The sequence below is a fragment of the Orcinus orca genome, chromosome 1 (genome assembly GCF_937001465.1).
Source record: "Orcinus orca chromosome 1, mOrcOrc1.1, whole genome shotgun sequence".
NCBI lineage: Eukaryota > Metazoa > Chordata > Mammalia > Artiodactyla > Delphinidae > Orcinus > Orcinus orca.
The window spans coordinates 206,089,070-206,110,982 of NC_064559.1; the positions used below are offsets into that span (position 1 = coordinate 206,089,070).

Below are 21,913 nucleotides of genomic sequence, written 5' to 3' on the forward strand. Positions count from 1 at the left end.
TTTTCATCTTTATACTTTTTTTCAAATAAGCAGTGCAATCTACCAATTTCTTTTTTTCTTTAAATAAATTTATTTATTTTATTTATTTTTGGCTTAGGTTTTCATTGCTGCCCGCAGGCTTTCTCTAGTTGTGGTGAGTGGGGCTACTCTTCATTGCGGTGCGAGGGTTTCTCATTGCCGTGGCTTCTCTTGTTGAGGAGTATGGGCTCTAGACACTTGGGCTTCAGTAGTTGTGGCACGTGGTCTCAGTAGCTGTGGCCTGCGGGCTTTGGAGCGCAGGCTCAGTAGTCGTGGCACACAGGATTAGCTGTTCCCCGGCATGCGGGCTCTTCCTAGACCAGGGCTAAAACCCACGTCCCCTTGCATTGGTAGGCGGATTCTTAACCACCGCGCCACCAGGGAAGCCCCTACCAATTTCTATTTTCTTTTTCTATTTAATCTTTACCATAGACTTATTTTGAAGACGTTAATATGCATCAGAATTTCGAGTCTTTGAGCGAATCGTTCGAACCCACTCCAGGTCCCCCCAGGGATATGAATCCGCATCTGAAAAGGCAAACCGTGACCCTGGTAATAACAGGAGCACTGGGCTCCAGCCAATCCCGCCCCTGGGACCTGCCCGCTGCGCGCCGCGGCCCGGGACCCGCACAAAGACACGGCCGGCGGGGAACCCAGCCCACCGCCAGGCCACCTCCTGGAGCGCGCGCTCAAGCCGGGCCGCCGCGGAGCCAGAGCTCTGCCGCTCCCCTCCTTCTTTTCTGCTCATTTTATTAGAAAGAGGGAAGAAAAAAAAAAAAAAAAAAAAAAAGAGAGAGAGAGAGAAAGAGGGAGAGCGAGCGAGCTCAGTCTCAAAGAAGTCCTGCCCCTTCGCCCGCCCTCCGCCTCCCATTGGCCCGGCCTCCTCATGCGTCACGCCGGGCCTCGCCAATGGTGAGGCGCGATACTGCGAGGTGGGCCGGGCCCGAGCGCGGAGTGGGCGGTGGGTCGGTACAGCAGCCCCGCCGCGGCTCGGCCACCATAGCCGAGGCGCCGCCGCTCCTACAAACGCTCGCGAGCCGTTCCCCGCGCTCGTAGCCTCCTCTTCCTCCCGCACGCCCGAAACGCTCGCCCGGCTCGGGTCTCGCCCCCGCCTCCGCGCTTCTCTCCCCTCGCTCGTCTCCCACATTGTCTCTGCCTCGTTTTCTCTCCTACTTGAGGGGGAAAAAAAAATACACCATCATCCTCCGGGAGCCCCCTCGCCCTCAGAAAAACAAAACCAGACATGAGCCTTGGCTCCCGTTCCTGAAGGACTGGCCGAGCGCGGAGCCTGGTGGAGCCCGCACGAAAGGTCACGGGAGAGAAGCCCACGCAGCCCCCGGCTCTGTCCCCGCGGCCGGCCAGCCCTCGGCCCGAGCCCGGCGGCCCCAGCCCCGCGGGCCTCCCGCCCCGTCCCCCCACTTTCCCAGGAGCCGTTCGAACACACCTCCGTTGATGGTGTAGCGCGTTCGGGGGAGGTAAGTCTCCAAGTTGCCCGCGCGCGGCGTCTACCCGCTGTTGTGGCCCCTCGTCCTGGGCGCGGGCGTGGGGCGGGCCGAGGGCTCGGCATGGAAGCCCGGGTCCCGGGTGGGGGCCGCGCACGGCCGGGGCGGGCGGGAATAAAGGGCCGGGGCCGCTTGGCCCTGTGCGGGCCAGGTAGCTGTCCCTCTCGCCCGCTGACCCCTGCTCTTTCATTGCTGCTTAGTCCTGCTCTGGTTTGACTTGTCTGAGGTTAAACTGTTTCATGTGACTAAACCATGGGCTGAACTGGGGGGCGGGGGGCGGGGAGGCGCGGAGGGAGAAGTCCAGGACAGAAACTGAATTTCTTGAATGTTTGTGGATTTGGGGGTCTTGGGGGTTGGACTTTTCTTAAAGTCTCATTTTCACGTTAGGGGAAGATACTCTCTTTGTGTTCGAAATCTCTAGTCCTTTGCTCTGTGTGGTTCTTGAATTTTAAAACCAAAAATCACTTGCGGCAGCAGAGGATTCTTACTATCATGTTTTAGTTCAGCTCTCTGAAGGAGAGTGGCTTTTATTTTTATTAGTAGTAGTATATTTTTTAGGGTTTTGGAAAGAAGAAAAAGTAGTTTTACATAGATCATGTGTTGGGAGGGAGAAAGTATTGCAGGTTTCCTTTGAAACTGGTTGCTTGAGAAGTTGTTGAAAGGAAAACAAAATGATTCATTGTTGAATTGTCATTTTCCTCTGCCTCTTTTCGAAGGTTTGCTTACAGTTTTTTCTGGATTACAGACTTCAAACATTGATTTAAGCAAAATGTGTCCTTGAGAAAATGGGTGCTTTAAATGTTTCAGTATGTGTTGCTATTTTAAGGTACATTTAGAAAGTAGTTTTGTATGAATCCTGAAATAGTTTTCTCCAAAGCAATTTTTTAAACACAAAAAAGATAACTAGTAAAAGGGTAACTCGGTGAATTGCACAACAAACATTTTAATGTAACACAAATTAACACGTCCTATGTTTAGATTTGAAGCAGTTTCCATAATTGCTTTCCGTTTAAAGAGAGACCTTTTTGTCTGGTGTACACTGGTTTCTGTAGTCTCAGTCTGTTGGGGGAGGGGAGAGAGGATGGATTTATACAATAGTAAAATCATCTTTGGGTAGCTATTTCCTTTCCTCTATTTGCTTGCTGAGTTAATTCCACCGTAAATTATGAACCAGTTTGGATTTCGATGGCCTAGGCTGGATGGGAAGCTGGCCTCCAGCTCTCCTTGTTGAGGTCGAAGGGAAAAAAGGCAGAGGCAGACACACACACACACACACACACACACATACACACACACACACACATACACACACACACACACACAAAATACCAGGCAGAGGGCTCATTGTTCTTCCATACACACATTCATTCTCTCTCTCCCATATTTGGGACTAGGTTTGCACAGACAAACACAGCTCTTTTTGGGAGAGGGGAGAGGAGATGGAGGAAGGGTGGGTGCTTTTCTTCTTCAATTTTCTTCACCCATCTTCTGTCTGGCCTTTTTTGCAACCTTGTTGAGAGGCAGAAGAGTACGTCAGAAACTAAAGGACACTCAAAAACATGTTCAGAGACTGCTCTTTTCCATCATCCCTTCTTGCCTTTGCAGCCCTGGTTTCTACTGTTCTTTCTTTTTTGTGCATGTGAAGATAAAATCCCTCGTTATATGTCGTGGCCTTATAGTCAGCTTTCGTATTCCTCATTGCCCCTGACTTTGTTGGAGACAGTGATTTGTTTAGTTGACTGTAACTGTAGTGAATGTGACCAGGGTCGTCTTTTCTAGGTAAAAGTAGATTGTCTCAGTTAAGATTATAAAGATTGTATTTGAGATTAATAGTTAGCAAAGTGTGTGTGTTTATGTTTTGACATATTGGTGGTGGTCTGTAGGTTTGATAAGACAGGTATACTGGCTGTTGAGCTCTCTGTGTTTTGTTTTGTATTGTTTTAAAAATCGGGGTTATAAGAAAAGATCTGGTTTTCTGCTTTTGGGGCTAATGTAGAGGCTTCCTGGAACGCTGGACAGGGAATAGGCTGAGAAGAGTACACCTGGGTTAGACCCAGCTCTGGGCCAAGGATGCAGGTTGGTGTGAATATTGTGGGTTGCAGAGTAGCGCCTTCTACTGGTTAATTGCCTTGAAGGATCCGGACGAAGAGGATGGGGGAGGGGATTAACCTCTGAGGCCTAATGATTTTCTTTTGAACACCGTTGTAGTGCTTTCCTGCACATGCCTCTTCCCTGAGCTACTAACACAGATGCTCTTTGACAGGCACGGCTGCACTGAGGCTTTTTACATTACTGGCTGTCTTGACATTAATTTGTTCTGTTATTAGAAGTATTTATACATTGTGACTTCCAAGGACTCTCTTTTATGAGAAATACAGTTTGCCTTGAAATATTAAAAAAGGTAAGGGGGCTTATTTGTGTTCTTGGTGTCTGAAACTCTACATACTCTAGCAGTCTTTTTATTTATTTATTTGGCTGCGCCGGATCTTAGTTGCAGCATGCAGGATCTTTAGTTGTAGCATGTGGGATCTAGTTCCCTGACCAGGGATTGAACCCAGGCCCACAGCACTGGGAACTCGGGAGTATTAGCCAGTGGACCACCAGGGAAGCCCCACACTAGCAGTCTTTAAAAAGTTTTCGGTATCATTAGTAAAAAGTGAAGTAGACCTACCCTATAGAAAAGAAAAATCCCAGCACTGGACCCAGCACTTTTCCCCCAAGATTTAATGGGGGTGGGAGGGGTGGGGGATGGAGGGGTAGGAGAGGAGCTCACTGAAATCAGCAGTTTTGCATATGTAATAGTGCTGCACTGCAGTAGTGTTTCCAAGAGTCATATAAACAAAATTAAGTCTGATAGGATAAATTGTTCTATGGACTAGAGTAAAAAAAAATAAGAGTCAAGAGAAGATGCGAAATGAGTATGTACAGATTAACACAGAAGGCCAAATTTCTGCTCAAAGGCTTCTAAGCCAAGCTGTAGTTTCAGAGGTAATCTGCTTGATAAATACCTTGAAGAATTCTTATTATAATACGTCCTACCCATCTCAACTGTTTTAAGCGTAATGAACTGTTAGAGAGGTTTGCAGTGGCAAGGGGGATTCAGTGTAGAATAAACATCTTCTGTTCCAGACTGGCTGCTCTTAGGAATGTGATTTCTGATTCACTTTGCTTTCAAAGCTTAGAGTGTAATCTCTAAAGCTGTGGATCTTTTACAATGAAATGTGAACAGGTCAAATGTATTATTTATTCAGCAAGAGTAGAGTCAGGTAATTTCAATCCCCTATAGTCTCTGCCAATGTTTTGTTACAAGGTAACTAGAATAACTGAGAACCAATTCACAACAAGAAGGTAACCTAAATCAAGAAATAAATGCACCAGTTACTTTTTCAACTTTGACTTAATGGTTAGTCAAAGTTTTTAAAAAGTGAGACAGTAATCATTGTCAGGTCCTGCAACAATTATATGTAATATTGAACAGAAATATGCCAGGTGCTGTAAACACACACACACGAATATGGCTTGTGCCCTTCTAAAAACCAGTGTATGTTGAATATTATTATGGATTTAGTAAGCACCCCTTGCTTTTAAAATTAGTTTTGACTCTCTAACATCTTGTTCAAATCTCAGTAATGAAAATTTACGTAGTAAAATCAGTCGTATATACCAAGTTCTTTGGGGAATTTTGTGGTTTTCTCCTAACTGCTTTTGGCAGCTTCTTTTGTAGTTGATTTAAAGGTTAAGATGGCAGAGAATTCAGGTGTTTGAGTCATTAGTGTAGCACAGCTGTGAACTTCATTACACACACACACACACACCCTGAAACAATACACTATTGTCTGAGATAATCAGTTTCTGATAATGTGCTCTAGTTCGTTGTAGGGTTTTTCAACAACCAAGAATTTCTCTTAAATCATAGTTAAGTAATTGTTAATAATTAATATCTTGGTAATTATTCCAGATTTGTAGCTCTACTTGTCCTAAGTGTGATTTTGGTGAGCCTGTTGGCTTGTGCTTAGTTTCTTGTCTAAGAGAGTGCTAGTGTTTTTTAAATAATGAGGAGAAAATGGTTAGGATTGCTTAAGACATTTTAGTGAACATTTGACCACAAATAACTCAAATATGCTGAAATACGAAATCTATTTTCTAGATTGGATTTTGTTTGGAATTGTGATTTGTATAACTTGTTGGTTTGGCAAGCAATGCAAGATGTAATATGTGTCTGTACGTTAGGTAACAAGGTCAGTAGGACTGCTAATACTGTATGAGGTTTTTTGGTAAGGTGACCTGTTTGTGCTAGTGTAAAATTGTTGTTTTTATTTGGTAAAATTTGCCAGTATGTCAGCAACATACTTAACTGTGGACTATTTCTTTATGTGGTTACGTTACAAAATGATAAGACTTCTAATTCATAGATCACTTGGTATTTGAGGAATTCTTACAGCCTATTTGTCTTGGGCTTTTGCAACAGAAGTTGAGGCTACGGGTCATATCCTGATTTTAAACTAGTTATATACATGTGACTTGTGAGGGTTTTGTACGAGGAGCAGAGAGTCTTCCAAGTCATTCTCACATATTGGGAAAAAGTGGAACAGAAATTTAAACTTCGAGAGGCCTCATGGAAGCACCACAGGTTCAGACGGGTCTTGTGGATGCCAGAATGCTGTTAGGGGTATGGACGCTGCCCAGCTTTAGTGACCCGATTACCGCGTTGCCGCCTCAGTGGGAAGCGTTTGTTACCGTATACCCTAGCGCCGGGGCAGTGTATGGATGTCCAGACTGTGTGTAGCATAAGGACACCATTCATAAGGGCACAGTGTTTGCGCTGTGGGCCTGGACTAACCTTAAGGAGAACTCGTGAGCAAGCATGGCCGTGCAACATCTCTAGGCAGAGTGTTGGAGCAGCACAGGAGAGCCCCTCCTGCAGAGACCCATTCCAGCACCCATGGCCATGGCCACGGCCACGCTCAGCAGAGACACCTACAGGTGTCCACTGGCTCCCAGAGGTCTGATTCCTGATGCCCTGACTTCTTTGGGGGGTGGGGAGCAGGAGGCGGGTGGAGTTGCCGTGGCACTTAGTGTGTGGCGTGAACACAACTGAGGAGGGTGAGCCAGCTGGAGTGTGGGCATGTGTCTGCATGTATGAATTCAGAGAAGCTGCCTGGGAGGCTCTGGAAACCTCTCCCTTCCTGGGCAGAACCTGGCTACTCTGGGGAAGTGTATCGACGCTAGAAGAGCTTGGCTTGATTCCTCATGGGGTGGGTAGACTCTGGCCACTGATTTGAAAACATATTTGGTGTATGAAAACATCACTCAGGTGGATTTAAACTAGATGCTTCTGGGACTTCCCTGGTGGCACAGTGGTTTGGAGTCCACCTGCCAATGCAGGGGACACTGGTTCGATCTCTGGTCCAGGAAGATTCCGCATGCCACAGAGCAACTAAGCCTGCGAGCCACAACTGCTGAGCCCTCGTGCTGCAACTGCTGAAGCCTGCACGCCTAGAGCCCACGCTCTGCAGCAGGAGAGGCCACCGCAATGAGAAACCTGTGCACCGCAGGGAAGAAGTGGCCCCCGCTTGCTGCAACTGGAGAAAGCCCGTGCGCAGCAACGAAACCCAATGCAGCCAAAACCAATAAATAAATAAAAATAAATACATTTAAAAAAAGAGAAAAAATTAAGAAAAAATAAACTAGATGCTCCTTATTAAAGGCAGAGCCTGTGTTCCTCCTGCCCATTCACTCCTCTTTCCCTTCCCTCTCCCTTTCTGGGTGGGTCATTGAATGTGACTGAAGGGGCATCACCTGGCTGAGATCCTGCTGTCTCTGGCAGGGCCATCACATAAGGTTGTTCAGGTTGAACAATAATAACTTAAATTTCTTATTGAAGAAAGGTGTTCTTTTCCTGCACAAGGCACTAAACAGCCAGAGCTTGCCCACCTAATCTTCTACTCTTCACTCAACTGCTTTATCTCTGGTTTCTTCGTGTCTTTGTCCCTCTGCTTCCACTTCCACTAAGGACACTTTTTTTTTTTTTGGTACACGGGCCTCTCACTGTTGTGGCCTCTCCTGTTGCGGAGCACAGGCTCCAGACGCGCAGGCTCAGCGGCCATGGCTCACGGGCCCAGCCGCTCCGCGGCATGTGGGATCTTCCCGGACCCGGGCACGAACCCGCGTACCCTGCATCGGCAGGCGGACTCTCAACCACTGCGCCTCAAGGGAAGCCCAGGACTCTTAATATATTTAACATTTCCCAAGAAAGAAGATCTGATAGGTTGTTAGTTATCATCACTGTTGGTAAAGGGTTTGGGATCAGACCGCCTCTTAAGCTACCTGCCTACCTTCTAGATGGCGGGGTGCTCACACCAGCTCTCATGAGGTGCACAGTAGGAGCTGAGGGGATGGAAGGCATTCTGAGCCATGGCCTATGGAAAGGAAATTTATTTTCTTCTTTTCTATCCTATCACGTTTTTTCCATCTTCATTTTCCCTGACATCTGGTGCAGCTGTTGTTGCTTTTGATAGCTTATCTAAGTTTATTTTCCTTTAAGAAACTGTACATAATCATCAGTGGTAGTCAGTTATGTTCTCTTTTTTAGGTGAGGTCATTTTTTTGCATTTGTCTTGTTTTATTTCCTATGAATCTCCTCATCTACTTGTCTACCTACCTGCTTACCCAATTTGGTGTTTCCCAAACTATATTCATGGCATACTAAAATGCTGCAAGTATTTTAACTGTTCTAAGGTCAAATAAATTTATAATGCATATTAGCACCCTAAAGCCTTAAAAACTTAGGACTGTGGTATGTAGAGGGTTTTTGTTTGTTTGTTTTTCTCTTCCCCAAAGAATACCTGTGATGTTTTAATGAGAACCACTATTCTGTAGAACAGTTTGAGAAACACATGTGAAGCTAATCCTTTCTTAATCAAGTGGCTTGTCCTTTTTTCCTTAATAATGAAGAAGTCAGTTCTGGGTGTTACTGTTATAGTGCTTTGCCACTCTCTACTGTTTTTCTTCAAGCAAGTTTTCCACTTTAGTCTTTCCAAGGGTACAACATAACTACTATTTGCACCTTATACATTTGTCATTCTGGAGTTACTTTTGATTGTTGCATCTGTTATCCCTCATTCCATCTTGTAATCAGGTCAAATCAATATTTTTCTTTTTTACCCTGCTCCAGTAGCTATACTCTTATTCAAGATATAATCACTTCATTTTTGGATAACTGCAGTCAATTGTATAAGCACTAGTCTTTTTACAAATAATAAACAAAAACAGGTACTTAACTATGCAGTTCACTGAAGTAAGCCTTATAGGCATGTAAAGATGAAGAGAGCAGCCTTCTAGAAATTTTCTCTATACTGGCCATCGGTGTACATTTAACTGTTAGAAGATAAAGGTAAGTGTTTTAGGGGATAAACAACAAGGTTCTACTGTATAGCACAGGGAACTATATTCAGTATCCTGTGATAAGCCATAATCGAAAAGAATGTGAAAAAGAATATATATAAATGTATAATGGAATCACTTTGCTGTACAACAGAAATTAACACAACATTGTAAATCAACCATACTTCAATAAAATTAAAAAAAAGGTATTTTAGAGACACAAAATATTCTGGGGTTGTATTAGTTATGTATTGCAGCATAACAGATTACCTCAAAACTTGGTGACAGCACAGTAAAATTCATTATCTCACAGTTTCTGTGGTCAGTAGTCTGGGAGTGGCCTAGTTGAGTGGTTCTGGCTCAGAGGTCTCTCCTGAGGTTGCAGTTAGGATGCAGCTGGAGCTGCCATCATCTGAAGGCTTGATCGGGGCTGGAGGCTCCGCTTCCAGGTGACTCACTCACTGGGCTGTGGGAAGAAAGGCCTCTGCAAGAAGTCTTGGTTGCTTGCCACATAGACCTTTCCATATGGTTACCTGTATGACCTCATTACATGGCATTTGGCTTCCCCCAGAATGAGAGGAGGGAGGGGAAAGAGAGAAAGCGAGGAGGAAGTTTTTTATGGCTTCGTCTCAGAAGTCACACACTGTTACTTCCATCACTTCCATTAGTTAGAATCAGGTCACTAAGTCCAGCCCACAGGCAAAGAGAAGGGAGTTAAGATGCAGCTCTTGAAGGGAGGAGTATCAAAGGATTTGTAGATTTTAAAACTACTACAGGGGGGGCTTCCCTGGTGCCTCAGTGGTTAAGAATACACCTGCCAATGCAGGGGACACGGGTTTGAGCCCTGGTCTGGGAAGATCCCACATGCCACGGAGCAGCTAAGCCTGCGTGCCACAACTACTGAAGCCCGCACGCCACAACTACTGAAGCCCTTGTGCCTATAGCCCGTGTTCCACAACAAGAGAAGCCACCGCAATGAGAAGCCCATGCACTGCACCGAAGAGTAGCCCCCGCTCACTGCAACTAGAGAAAGCCCACGTGCAGCAACGAAGACACAATGCAGCCAAAAATAAATAAATAAATAGATTAAGAAGAAAAGCTATCACAGGGATTCAAAGGAGAGAGATACAGAAGATTAAAAAAAGCCTTCCCCTTTGATTAGTTATCTTCAAGCAGTGCTTTACTTTAACTAGCAGGTAGTTGCTGGTTCTAAGAGGAGAGAGATGTGACCATAACCTCACATTATTCATCTTCTCTCTCTGCCTTTGTTGAGATATCATTTATTTCCTACCTTCTTTCTGTTGTTGTTCCATCAGATTTCATCTATTTCAGTTAAAACTGTGCTTAGGACACACTGCCTTAAGTTGTTTTGGTTTGGCTACTCATATTTCCTAGCAATTAAGTATCTTCAGTTCTTTAATCTTTTCACTCATTTTATCACTTCATATCTTGTATCAATGTTTATTCTTTGCATTTGTATCTTATTGTTAATCATGTTCTTTCCATTAGATTGTAAACCCCTTGTAAGCAGAAAGCTTTCCTGTAACTATACCAGTATGTATGCTCACATGTAGAATGGGATGTATTCTAAAAGACACATTTCATGGTGTCTTAAGATGCCATCAGTAGTAAGATGCACCATATTTTATGTACCACTAAGAAATAAAATGCTGCCAATTAAACTATGTGAGACCTGTCCCAGTTCTCCTGACTTACAAATGTGAAACATCGTGTGCCTTAGAATCATTGAAATTTGGCCATCTATTTAGGCTGTCTTTCTTTTCACAACTCTGTATTCCTTGGAGGTCATTTCTGAAGGTAGATTTTAGAGCAGATTATTCCCTCCCGTTGAAACAGTGTTGTGGGTGGTGTCCCGTCTAACGTGCTGTGCCCAACAGTGTATTGAAAGCAGGTGCTTCCATAACCCATAGTCGTTGTAGTTCTAGTTCCCAGAGTAGGTATACCTATTACATATTTTGATTTATAATTTACTGTGTGTTTTATATGTATGTAATACAAAAATACCGGCTTACTGCATCATCAGTTTGACTTAAAATGTCAACTTTATTTTAAATATTGGTGTTCCGCATGGTTCTGTCCATTAACTCCTCCCTCAGCGCTGTCTTCCAGAGTGACCTCATTCCACCTAGTGCTTCTAACCTGCAAGTTTATAAATACAGCCCTGATCTCTCTTCTGAGATCTGGACCCATGTTGCCCTCTGTCTCCTCGGATGTCTTCTGGGCACCGAGCCTCAAAATTTACCAATCTGTATTTGTCCACCCATAACTATTATACTATTGTAGCAAAGTAGTTAAGAGCTCTAGACTCAATTTCCAGCTTTCTGCTTATTAACTCTGACTTTAGGCAAGTTACTTACTTTCTGTGGCTCAGTTTCCTCATCTGCAATGTAGGGGTAATAATAGTACTCATAAATTTGTTGTGAGGACCAGTGTAATTAATACATATAAAGTGCTTAAAATGTCTCTGGTAAATAATAAGTGCTCAATGTTAGCCTAATTTTTAAAATTATTCCTGTATCATTGTCATCCATAGATCTAGCTTTCCACTATGTCCTGTTTCTTTATCTGCAACACTCAACAACTACGAGATATGTAGGAGCAATGGGTCAACTCTAGAGGGTTCAAATAAATTCTAAGTCAGCAACATAAAGTTTTTACTATTCCTTGAATATAGGAAATGCTACAGAACAGTACATGATTAAATGTAAAGTGAATGACATAGACCAGAAAGTATTGGTGAGGTTTGGGGGTGTTAATGAATAATCAGACGTCATAACTTAGCTGTACCTCTTCCTTGTGATGTTCCTAAAGGAGATTTATGTAAGTAGAATAATGGCAAGTGGGAAATTCAAAGTATTATTTTATTATTAATTGGGCTTTTGGCCAAAATACCAACACAGAGCTGTCTAATAAACTGGGTTGGGGTGTGTATTGCTTAAACTTAAAGCCTAGGCACCTCCCTTCGTCCTAAATCTCGCCGACTCACTCCTCTGGCTGGCCACTGTACCCAAACGTTAGTCTTCTAGAGCGTGTGTGAGAGAAACGAGCAGGAGCATGATGGCCATCCCTGAGCATATATGTGTGTAACTTTCAATCTGCAATTAATATTCGAATTTATAAACAAGTCCAGTCAGTGTTGTGGACTGTGACCCCATCAGATTAATACTCCCTCCTCTTAGAGAGGTTCAGGAAGGTAGGATATGGAGAGAGAGAGGCGCGTCTTGTTGGTCCACCTTCAGCTCTCTAGTGAGCTTGGTTTAACGGCCTGTGAGAAATAACCAAAAACAGTTGGCTATAGGTCTAGCAGCCCTACATTCTGACTTTTTTTTAGATCAGCCCCTGGGACCTGGGGGGAGGTGCAAAGTATTTTTCAAATTTAAGGATAAGGTTACTCTCTGAGATGAAATTAATGAGAAATGTCATGTGATAAATAAGATTTGCCATTTGGAAAAGTGGCCCACCATTAATGATAGCTACTGTGGCATTTCGGTAATGTGCTGATTTTAATTTTGGAAATGGGAGTGTAATCTTTGAGGAATATGATTATATATAATTATGTTAACAGAGCAGAACTGACGCCTAATCATATTATGCTCAGTCTGAAACAAGACTATGACGACAGATGGGGGATGATTAACTTGGAGGTTAGAAAAGAGGCACCTGGAGTGCGCCTTCAGATTTTGCAATCTCAGGTACATTGTTCAGGTAAACTCCAGGAGGGCAGAGCTCAGTGTTCCTTGCATCTAGCATGTGAGGAACGCCGTAGGTTTTCATTCACTTGTTGAATGACTGAATGAATAATTTTATTGTGTAATATTATTGATGTTGATGATAAAGGAGATTTGGCTTAATCTCTTAACCCCAAGACATATTCAGGAAGCTGATTTCTGGACAAATTCTTGATAATGACATTAAAAAATAAATTTATTTATTTATTTTTGGCTGTGTTGGGTCTTCGTTGCTGTGCGCAAGCTTTCTCTAGTTGTGGCGAGCGGGGGGCTACTCTTTGTTGTGGTGCACAGGCTTCTCATCACGGTGGCTTCTCTTGTTGCGGAGCACGGGCTCTAGGTGTGCGGGCTTCGGTAGTTGTGGCACGGGGGCTCAGCAGTTGTGGCTCGCGGGCTCCAGAGCACAGGCTCAGTAGTTGTGGTGCACGGGCTTAGTGGCTCCATGGCATGTGGGATCTTCCCAGACCAGGGCTCGAACCTGTATCCGCTGCATTGGCAGGCAGATTCTTAACCACTGCGTCACCAGGGAAGCCCAAACATTTGATTCTTATCATTTATAAATTAGAAAACTGTGCAGACATCTTTTAGCTATTAATATGATATTGAGAAATGCTTTTATAAACAGTTTATTAATATTCTTTAAGATATCTAGCTTTATAAAACATCTGCATTTTCTTTAGTATTTTATCTGTAATGGCTTAGCACCTTTTTCATAGCTTAGTGAGAATTTTATTTTATTTATTTTATTTTTTGTTTTTGTGGTACGTGGGCCTCTCACTGTTGTGGCCTCTCCCGTTGCAGAGCACAGGCTCTGGACGCGCAGGCTCAGCGGCCATGGCTCACGGGCCCAGCCGCTCCGCGGCATGTGGGATCTTCCCGACCGGAACATGAACCCGTGTCCCCTGCATCGGCAGGCGGACTCTCAACCACTGCGCCACCAGGGAAGCCCTTAGTGAGAATTTTACAGTCTTTATGGAATCCTTAAGCAGTTTTTACATTATGAAAAAACTCTAATAACTTGGTTTATCGGTATGCTTGAAACAGTCTATAAGTTTCTTGTTAATGAACAATGACTTTTCTTCTCACAACTCGGGAGAAATTTAATTTTGTAAGTCATAGGACACAGTTTATCTTTCTGTCGGTTGTCGTATTTTCTTTGCCACAGCATAAATGTACACAGTGTGCAGTTGTATAATTGACATACCAGTTACTTCTGTCAACTTAGACCCAAAGTTATGAATGTGTCATAAAGTTATAGTGTCCAAGAACTTCTTAAAACCCTGTGTTAAGAAATTGATCATAGTGATTGCCTTTTAAGGAGGCATGGTAGGGCACTGGGGAGGGGGATGGAGAGAGAGGGAGCCTTACTTTTCATACTCCTACTGTTTGTCATGTATAAATATGACATAAATACATAAGAAAAAGCTGTGCTTTTTATTTTTAGATTCTTGCCATGCTTTTGTTATTAGATGCTATAGTAACACATCAGGTTAATTTATGTATGAACTGGGATATACACAATGATGTATACACCAGTTGTGTGCCTTTGAAGAATTTTCTCACCAATGAGAATAAGACATGTACACAGTGGAGTACTAGGTAGAGGAAAGTACCTCAAGGTGTTGGTGCTGTGGTTTAAGAAAGAGAATAAGCTCTGGCTGGAGGCCTTAGGGAAGATGTGGTGTAGGAGGAGGTGTTTAACCTGTGTTTTGAAGGATTGGCAGGATTTGGACATGTGATAAGTAGCTAAGAGGATTTCAGGCAGGAAATGTCATGGAGCAAAGGCACAAAGTCTGGAAAACATGGGAAATGGTACATTTGCTGCTTCTGTGATGAGGATTATTAAATTGTGTTTCAGTTTCCTTTTTTTAAAAAAAGTCTTTAAAAATGTTCTGTAGCAGGTGCAGGCAGACGTAGTTCTTTCAACTCAGGTAATTTATGTTTGAAGCTGTTGCTGGTAGCAGTTCCAACCAGATCGCAGGAGCATTTTGGAGGAGGAGTCCTTTGGGCTGATTTCTCTAAGGAAGAACAGACTGGTTCGGCTGGAACAGTAGAGCACTGGAAAGACAGGGGTCATTGCATGGGGAGACTTAACACCAGGGTGAGACTATTTGAGAGCCTGATGCATTGTAATTAAATATAAGTTGTAATTATAAAATTAATGTATACTCATTATAATTGATTCATACAGTTCAAGAAGAGTAGTGCCCACTCCCCCAATATTCTTCTAGACATTTCCTATGCATATATAAGCACATGTATGTGCTATACATACTATCTTGAATTTTGCTTTTTACTTAATACTCCAGTCACACATTTTTCAAGTCAATTGTAATTATACCTCGTCTTTCTTTTAAAAAAAAATCTGCATAGTGGGGCATTGTGTGGATGCATACTTTAATTTCCTGTTGATGGACACTTAGATTGAGTCTGGCTTTTTTTTTTTAATCCTTGTACCTGTACAATTGCATAGGTGTATCTGTAGGGTAAATTTTTAGGAGTGGAATTGCTGCAGCAATAGGTGTGTGCATTTAAAATTTTCAGAGCTGTGAATAAATTGCCCTCCAAGATGTGCCAGTGTACACAGAGTGTTTTAGGGTTTAGATTTCCTTATCTGTTCTTGATCTTTGGTAATCTGATAGGTGAAAAATGTACAATGTTTTATTTTAATTTGCATCTTAGACCATGAATGAAGTTAATGATCTTTTTGTATATCAGAATTTTAAAATACACATTTTTGTTGTCTCTCAGTAGTAGAGCTGGATGGTTTATGTTATATGGATCACTTCTTTCCAAGTACCATTTATTTGTTTATTTAAAAAATAACTTTACTGAGATATAATTCACATACTGTAAAATTTACCCTTTTAAAGTATACATTTTGTGGGTTTTACTCATTTGTTTAAAAATTGAGTGCCAACCATTGCTTTATTATTTGTAGTAAATAACTATCAAGCTGAACTTGAGGTCCTCTCTTTCCAAGCTCATCGGCATATTAGGCCCAAAACAGGAAATGGGAAATGCAACTTTTCTTGTTATTTTTCCAGTGTATAGGCCTCTCTTACCTGAGAGTACAGTTGGGCTAGCTGGGTTCCAAATGGAATTATGCATGACAACTGCTTTGGAATCTCAGTGCTTTGGTACTGGATGGGGAGTGATTTCTTTTAAATAACTTGTAGTTGAAACTGATTTCCAACTGCTAAAGGTGACACAAACTTTTCGACTTTTTCTGAAATTAAAAAAAAATATGAAATCTGAAGTGTAAAAGCTTTTGAGGTAAAAAGATTTAAAAAATATGGTAAGTGTTTAAAATTAGTAAGTCAGTTTTTTTACGTGGGTGAGTCAACTCCTTTGTAGTTACTATAGTCATTTTTTATTTCAGAGGTTTCTTATTATATACTAAAGTGTGTGTGTGTGATGAGATGATTACATGGCTTCACTTTAAGAACAATGGTGATCTGGCTTGTGTGTGTTTATGTTTCACAGGTATTTTCTTGTGGAGAAAAGCGTGCTGGCAACTGTCAGACTGATTTTTTGACCAAAATCTTTCTGTCCTCTAGCATTGACTCCCATCTAGTAGAGTCCCAGGTAGCTCCTGTCCAAGGACTATTACAGAATAGTAGCTCTTATTACTGGTCATATCTGGGACCCTCATCTGTATGGTTGTTCCACTTGGGGAAAGATGTTGACAGAGTCTTATAGTGATTTTCTATTGATTTTGATAGAACTCAGTTATTCTTTACTTTGAGTTTTATAAAGTAATGCTTTAAACATTTAGTTTCCTATTCTTCTTAGTAAAATGTCCTTAAAACTGTGATTCTTTTGCACTTTAATCCCCTCATCTTCTATTATTTCTCCATATTTTTATGCTTCTTCTGTTTGGAAAGTTGTTTTTGACTGGTTTGGTTTTAATCCTTTAAATTAAAGTGTCTCCTCTTTTTCTCCCTTGACATCTCTTTTCTTGTTAACAGTTTTTTCAAGTTTTAGGATTTTTCCTACCATAAAGTCCCTTGGCCTTTGGCTTGTAGTTTTGATTAAAGTGGATTTTTTTCTTGGGCTTTTAATTAGATTTTCTTTTCCTTTAGCTCTTCATAGGGAGATTGAAGATGGTGCTGACTGACACTCGGGTCAGTGGCATGATTACTTAGGGTGAGACTAATATGAACACTGAGTGGCTTGAATATCGCATTTATCTTAATTTATGTATGTTTCCATTTATACTTGAGGGCAGTTTCTTGGCTTAGAAGCACTGTCCTAAAAAAATACCCAAATAAAATTCTTGTGTGCTGTGTGCATTTGGGTCAAGGTGAGATATGAGAACTGGGTGACCTTTGGGGAAACTGTTTATAACCCTAGAAATAATGTTTTGCTGATACGTGATGTTGCTTTGATAGGAGAGAATAATTGGGTCTTTTAAACACACTGTACGTGCTGTGTAATTCATGTTCTTTCTTGCTTCACCAAAATGTCCTGAACCATGACAACCAATGAGCATTATAAATAAGCTTGATTAGTTAGCGTGAGAGGACCTGGATTCTGAATCCACCTGTACTGTGCGTTCGAAGGGTGATGAAGTGCCGTACTTCCTCAGCTGTCGAATGGGGACTGTAGTACATCAACTGAAATGAAAAAATTGATATGGAAGTAAATTGAAAAAATAAACTCTACAAATCTGGGGGCTTCCCTGTTGGCGCAGTGGTTAAGAATCTGCCTGCCAATGCAGGGGACACGTGTTCGAGCCCGGGTCCCGGAAGATCCCACAGGCTGTGGAACAACTAAGCCGGTGCGCAACAACTACTGAGCCTGAGCTCTAGAGCCCAAGAGCCACAACTGCTGAGCCTGCGAGCCACAACTACTGAAGGCCGCACGCCTAGAGCCCACGCACCGCAACAAAGAGTAGACCCCACTCTCCGCAACTAGAGAAAACCTGTGCGCAGCAATGAAGACTCAATGCAGTCAAAAATAAATAAATGAAATAAATAAATTTATTTAAAAAAAACCTCTACAAATCTGAAGTACTTCAGTTATCGTTTTCTTTCTCAGGAGCCTAGGCTATTGCAGCTCACAACCCTTACTTAATCTAGCAGTATTTATCTTCTGTAATGTTACTTCTAGAGAAACCCACTGTTTTCTTGATGTATTTCTTACACAAACACTACATGCAGGTGTATTTGTTTTAGATGTTTTCATGCAGTTACTGCTAAGTGCTCAGTTAGTGTTCAGCTGTAGTAGAGAACTTAGATGTCTTGTCCTAAAATAAAATTGTTTTCATTTTATGACAAGAGACATCAAAAATACATTTTATGAGAGTGATAATGCATTGCCTTTTTCTTCTTTTTTAATAAACGCAGCAATTTAAAAATCTCAGAGATCTGTAAATATATTTTTTGGTGGAAAAATGTAACGAGGACGACATCAATAGGTTGTTTGACTTAGGGGATAGGAGCAGGTAGCAGTTTTTCCTGCCACCTCAGTCACAGGCCTGTGAACTTTTAATGTTAAGATCTAGAGAGAGCATTGTTAGCATGTGGCCCCTGAAATGATTTAAGAAGCTGTTTAAGTTGGTTATTCCAGTCTAACTGCTCAGGAAGGAAGCTTTGAAGTTTTTTTTACTTTCTGGGAGTCAAAGATTAATTTGTAATTAAAAGTTAAGGGCTTCCCTGGTGGCGCAGTGGTTCAGAGTCCGCTTGCCGATGCAGGGGACACGGGTTTGTACCCCGGTCCGGGAAGATCCCACATGCTGCGGAGCGGCTGGGCCCGTGAGCCATGGCTGCTGAGCCTGCGCGTCCAGAGCCTGTGCTCCGCAACGGGAGAGGCCACAACAGTGAGAGGCCTGCGTATCGCAAAAAAAAAACCAAACAAAAACAAACAAAAAACAACAGTTAGTATGGGGTCCCACCCCGCCCCGCCTTTTAAAAAATGGTCCTGAGTCAGCGGAGAGTTGGCTGGTTAAGTGCTTACTTTTCCCATGAGGTGTTCAGATAATTGGTTTTCTCATTTGGTTTGGATATTTGGGGTAATTTCTCCCCTTACAAATCAAATTCCGTGGGAACGAGTCATATTTTTATCACTCCTGGAGAAGAATACAGGTGGCATCAAATTCCTTGCATTCCCAAAGTCCATTTTGCTTGGATCTTGCCTGCCTTCTTGCAGTTTTCTAGAACGCTGATTGCCAGTCTTGCGGATGTGGGGCTGGCTTTGATATCCAAGGCATCCTTTGAGGCTATTGAAGGACCGTAGAGGATGGAAATGTTAAGGTTGCAAAGCGCTTGCGGAGTACCACACGCTGCAGATGTGCTTGCTGCAGTGATTCTTTTTCTTTTTTTTCTTTTTTTTTTTTTTTGCGGTACGCGGGCCTCTCACCGCTGTGGTCTCTCCCGTTGTGGAGCACAGGCTCCGGACGCACAGGCCCAGCGGCCATGGCTCACGGGCCTAGCCTCTCCGCGGCATGTGGGACCTTCCCGGACCGGGGCACGAACCCGTGTCCCCCGCATCGGCAGGCGGACTCTTAACCACTGCGCCACCAGGAAAGCCCGCTGCAGTGATTCACGACCCTCGGAAATTTACGCCTTTGAGACTGTTGTCATCAAGGTGGGCCTCAGCCCCCTCAGCGCATTGCTTAGAAATGATTCACTTTTAGCTCCCAATATAAAAATGGACCCCTGCTTCTCTGAGGTACCCCTCCCCTGCCCCTTCACAGCATCTTTAAACCTTCTTAAAACTGAGAGAAAATACTAGGTGTAAGACATCACTAAAAAGAATCCAACCTCTGGGGGAAGTGTTAAGAGAATTGAATGTTGGGCTTCCCTGGTGGCTCAGTGGTTAAGAATCGGCCTGCCAGTGCGGATTGGGACACGGGTTCGAGCCCTGGTCTGGGAAGATCCCACATGCTGTGGAGAAACTAAGCCCGTGTGCCACAACTTCTGAGCCTGCGAGCCATAACTACTGAAGCCCACATGCCACAACTAGTGAAGCGCACATGCCTAGAGCCTGTGCTCCGCAACAAGAGAAGCCACCGCAATGAGAAGCCCACGTACCACAACAAAGAGTAGCCCCCGCTCGCTGCAACTAGGGAAAGCCCGCATGCAGCAAGCGACGAAGACCCAGCGCAGCCAAAAATCAATCAATTAATTAAAAAAAAAAAGAATTGAATGTTGCTAAAGCACCAAGAAGGGAGGAGGTGGACCTATTTTGAGCTCGTCTGCTACACCTGTTTAGTTTAGAAAACTTCGGTTTCACTTTAGACACAGTGAGAATCATCTGTCTTCTTTTAGGAGGTAATTGTCTAGGGGTAACTGTATGTGCACTGTGGCACAGTCACTGCAGGACCACTTACAGAGATGCTCTGTGGAGGGCTTCAGCCTCCTGCTCATGGTATTACTGAAAAAGGAACTGTGGCCGTTTGATGTAATTCTGGACAGGAGACTTGTTGTTTGTATTACGTTGAATTAGAGGTCAGTATTTGAATTTCTCTGTTTTAGTGGATATTATAAGAGAAAGGTCCATAAGAATAACAGATGGCTATGAAATTAGCCAAACACATAGTTATAAGTATATTTCAGAGATGAGGTAAACCTGTTGTGACTACCTGGTTTCTGCTGGTTTCTGTGAATTACTGACCTGACGTGTGTTTTTGGATGTGTTGAAAAAGTTGTACAACTTGGTACTTCTTCAATTATAAACTTAATGGGTTATGAAAAGATATAACCTGAATTTCATTACGTGAAGAAGGTGCCCTTCTGATTTATCTTTTTCTGTGAAGCTTCACCTTTTCTGTTGGTGATGAATTCTGGGAGAGAATTGTTCTAAGTTTATAGTGATGATGTACCTTACTTATCCTTAAATGGTTTCTGACAAAGGCTTTTTTCCCTTCATACTTTGTTTTGCTTGATTTTTAGAGAATTATTGGTTTGTAACTAATGTCTTTTTCTTAAATACAGTGTGTTCCCTTTTCTTCCCCTGTGATTCCCATGGATGTGTTTAATTTGAAAAAAAGAGATTTCAGAAAGATCATACTTTCCACGTACCTTACTAATCATGAAAAGGAAAGCTCAATCTTGTTTTTCTGAAAGGATAGATAAGGTGATTAGTAAGTGAAATGTAATGATTCTTATAGAAATGATCTGTAATTTAAGGCTGTACCTTCTAGGAGGCTGCTCTCAGCTAAGTCTCCTTTTCTCTGGGCAGTTGGCGTTTGGTAAGGGAGCATCTGAGTGATACATTGGGCTTGTCGACAGCAATTTTTAGTGTCTCTTGCAGGGCACTGTACTAGGCCGTGGGAGCTCAAAGATGAGTAAGGAGTGTCCCTGCTCTCAACAGAGTTCATGAGCAAAAGGAGGGAGCAGATATGAATAAAAATCACTAAAATACAGTCTGAAAGGAACTGTAGTAGAAGAAATATCATGCTCCGACAGCCCCGAGTAAGAAGCGTACATACACCCTGGACATTTATGTAGCACTTAACAGAGTTACAACACAAGACATCTTTACTTGTTTGTCAACAAATTGGTCCTTCAGCCCCCCTTCAGGCAGCTACGTTTATTGTGGATGTGTGGCCTGGTGTAACTGGGATGAGGTTTTCCTTGTCACCGACAGTTTTCAGGGAGTAGAAGGTACATCTCTTCTTGGGAGAGGTTGGGCATCCTAACCCGTATTATACTTAACACCAAATAGCTTTCTATATGTTTCGTTTACTTTTAAGAACATTCTCTCAGAGCTGATGTGAAAATAATTTTGTTCATTCTTCCTGAGTCCCTTCTTTGGGGAAAAAATGCTTTTCAAATAAAGAAAGAGGAGTCCTATAGCAGAAGGACTTAGCATTGCCCCTTGATCTTCTCCTCTGCCTTGGGAGCTTGCATACTTTTTTTGTGGACACATGCTATGAGTAAATTAGGTGCTGATCTGATTACATGTTTTCCTCTTGGTGTGGTGGGGGACACAATACTTAGTTTTTCAATTCATTCTCTCCTTCCTCCCTAAATAAGAAGTAAAGCCTGACCCTTTTTTCTTCCTGGAAAATGACTCACTTAGTTTTTAGAAAAATTAAGATATCTGTGTATGGAGGATATGAAGCATTGTTTAAAAATAAATATATTGCATTAAAAAAAATGACACAAGGATCACCTTGGGGCTTTATTAATTAAACTCCAAGCTGTTAGTCATACCTATTACTTCCATATTTCTCTTACTGGCATTAAATCTATTCATTCACCAAATAGATTTATTATTTATTTGTATTATTATTTCTTATTTGCCAGATAA

The 21,913-nt window shown here is 42.5% G+C and overlaps 1 protein-coding gene across 4 annotated transcripts in view; it reads left to right on the forward strand.

The window, feature by feature from the left end:
- The first annotated feature begins 1,009 nt into the window (after positions 1-1,009).
- The window catches only part of RERE (arginine-glutamic acid dipeptide repeats), a 429,014-nt gene continuing 408,110 nt past the window's right edge, over positions 1,010-21,913 (forward strand). For all 4 annotated transcript variants that reach the window (XM_049707765.1, XM_049707760.1, XM_004272354.4 and 1 more), the window contains exon 1: positions 1,010-1,493. The gene's annotated coding sequence lies outside the window, so the exon portion shown is untranslated. The remainder of the gene's footprint in view (positions 1,494-21,913) is intronic.